Source organism: Canis aureus, chromosome 14, assembly GCF_053574225.1.
Source record: "Canis aureus isolate CA01 chromosome 14, VMU_Caureus_v.1.0, whole genome shotgun sequence".
Taxonomy (NCBI): Eukaryota; Metazoa; Chordata; class Mammalia; order Carnivora; family Canidae; genus Canis; species Canis aureus.
In genome coordinates, this window is record NC_135624.1 from 7,124,087 (window position 1) to 7,127,247 (window position 3,161).

At 43.2% G+C, this 3,161-nt stretch overlaps 1 pseudogene; it reads right to left on the bottom strand.

Annotated features, from left to right (window-relative positions):
* Positions 1–2,503: 2,503 nt before the first annotated feature.
* On the bottom strand, positions 2,504–2,936 carry LOC144282823 (small nuclear ribonucleoprotein Sm D2 pseudogene; annotated as a pseudogene).
* Positions 2,937–3,161: the final 225 nt, after the last annotated feature.

Sequence of the window (3,161 nt, forward strand, 5' to 3'; positions counted from 1 at the left end):
ATAAATACTGCCAAATGGATCTCCAAAGTGGGGCATATCAATTTTCACTCCTCCAGCAACATCTGAGATTGCATGAATATTTTCCACTGGAGTTCAGATGGGAATGTACCTGACGTGAGATCTCCTGCCTCCTTCCACTTTCTGTATTCAGATAGCTATTTCTCCAAGCACAGAGATGAGAGGCCTCCAAATAAAATCTTGGGAAGGGAATCTTTGCCAAACTGTTTTCAATCCATGAGGCGCTGGTAACTTCCTATGGCACAACATGGGGTTGTATCCCAGCTTAACTGTTAAGATTCATAGCTTTTATTTCTCCTGACTTGATAATACAAGTGGAGACTCTTCCTCCACTCATACTTGTGTTGTATGACCCCACCCAGGACTGTGATACTGACCAGGAAGGGACCAAGTATCACCTTGGTTTGACCTTAGGTTAGCTAAGGCCCTTGTTGCTGCTTGGTTTGCTTGTCCATTCATTACACAAGTATTTACTGAGCACCTGAATGATGGGGTACAGAGGTCAAGAGGACAATACTGAAGTCACCATCTGTAGAGGGTGTGCACTAACAGCTTAGATTCTTACCTGTAACCTTATCTATCCCAACATGTAAAGTAGGTACTATTATTATCCCTATTTTACAGGGCAGAGAACTGATGCTTTGAGTTCAGGATGACTCATTTTCCCAGGCAGAGTTAAGATTCTAGCCCACCTCTCTGTCTTCAGACACAATGTCTAAATAAATTATGTATTTTAATGGGAAATGATGGCAGAAAGGGGTAGAAGATGTACAAAGGCATGAAGTGGGAATGAGCAGAATGTGTAAAGGAAATTGTAGCAGTGGAGTAGGACATAAAACAGAAAAACCATTTGGGATCGGATCACACAGGGCCTTGAATGACAGGTGAGGGCACTTTAACCTAATTTAGTGGAGAGGATGAGTCACAGGAGGCTTTTGAGCTGTGGAGTGATAATAATCAGAGCCAGAAGCAATGAAGAGAATGGAAATTGTGGGCAAAAGCAGGGAAAGCTGGGAGTCTAGGTAGGAAGTGAGGGAGACAGTGAGATCTGGCATGCTCGACATCCATTCTAACCTGTACTGCTAAGGTTGGAAAGCTGGGAACTATAAGTCACACCTCTCTTTGTAGCTGGACTTCTGGACAAAGATCCATTTTGGGGACATGGATGATACACAGGCAACAAGGTGCTGGGGTCACTTGCTTCCTAATTCAAGGACTTCTATAGCGACAAGAATCAATTTCCAATTGTTGGCAGAGGTATTAGGATTCCAAGGGTTGGGGGTTGTTCTTGGAAGCTCTGTTTCAAATGTCTTCCCCAGATTTTTCAGTAATTTGTTAGCTACCTAAACCTGAGTTTTGATCAAACCAGCCTGAGGGGCTTCTATTTCTGCAAATCAATCCTAAATGAGGAAGCAACAGGAGGAGTCAGGATTTCAACTTGGTTGGAAGCAACAGGAATGGAAAACAGGAGTGGGTATGTATGTTTCAGAGGTAGAAATGTGTAGGATGAGGCCGAATCTGGGATGCGGGATGAAGGAAATTGCCACATTTGATGCTGAGGTCTTACACAGCAATGATGTTGGGAAAATTAGGGTCATTATTGGGCACAAACAGTGGATTTTGAAAAGGTGGCTCTCTAATCTAGAACTCTGGGGAAAGCCTAAATTTCGAAAAGGGGTGAGAAGTGACAGTTATGATGTAATGACCTGTTTAGAAGCCTCTTTTCATTGGGAGCTGGGGCTCCAAAAGGTCAAAGCCTTTGGTAGCTTAGTCACCATCACAAACTCTAGGCCTGGCTCAGTGATTGGTACACTGGAGATACTCAAGAAATATTTGTTGAGCAATAAAGTTAGCGGCCCAAGGTGCAAGAAGAATTATGAAAGGAAACACATTTTTAGAGCAAGGGGGTAGGAAATAACGTAGGAGGGATGATAAAATACATAAAAAGAAAAAGACTACTAGATATGACAGTTGGTAATGGATAACACAGGACATTTTAAAAGTTTTTCTAAAAATAAGTCTTTTTGGGAACCCTGGGTGGCGCAGCGGTTTAGCACCTGCCTTTGGCTCAGGGCACAATCCTGGAGACCCGGGATCGAATCCCACGTCGGGCTCCCGGTGCATGGAGTCTGCTTCTCCCTCTGCCTGTGTCTCTGCCTGTCTCTCTCTCTGTGTGACTATCATAAATAAATAAAAATTTTAAAAAATAAAAAAATAAAAATAAATCTTTTTAAAAATTTGAAGTAAAACAATCATACAGAAAGCATATATCATACATGTGTAGTTTAACGAATTGTCAGAGATTGTAACCACCCTCCAGGTCAAAACCCGAATAGTCCCAGCTCATCCAGAGCTCCCATCATACCCTCTTCTCAGCCATTAATCCCCATATCTAAAGGAAACCACTATCTTGACTCCTAGCATGATAGGTTAGTTTTATCCATTTTGAGTTGTTTTTTTTTTTTTTAAGAAAAAACCCAGGACTTGATTATTTTCATTACAAAGGACAGATCTTCGCAGGAGGGAGCAAATTCTGACGGCGCAGAGGAAGCTGCTACTTGCCAGCGATGAGCAGTTTCCGCAGGACCACGATGATTGAGTGCCCACATAGGAACATCTTGGAGATGTAGTGGTCCTTGTTGACTGGCTTGGACTTCTTCTTGCCCTTGCTGCTCTTGGGTACCTTGGTCCACATCTCCTTCACATTCTCCAGCACCATGTTGCAGTGCCTTTTGAAGGCCTTCACACGGCCCAGGAGCTTCTTGTTGCAGCAGTTAATAAGCACCTGGGTGTTGTTCTTGACTGACTGTGTGAGCACAGAGAGCGGACCTGTGTTAAACTCTTCCTCCTCCCGCTTCTGCAGCTCCTCTGGGGTCATCTCACTCTTGGGCTTGTTGAGGAGGCTCATGGTGGTACAGGCTGCATTCCAGGTCAGCTCTGTCTTCCCCGTGTTGCTCCTGCCTCTCCCATTTTGAGCTTTATAGAGAGTCACACACTATATATTTAGTTGTGTCTGTCTTCCTTTGTTCAAAATCATGTTTGTGAAATTCATCTGTGTTTTGCATGGAACAGTAATTGTTCATATTCATTGCTGCAGAGTATTCCATATACATACCTACACTGATTTATCTGCTCTTTTTTAG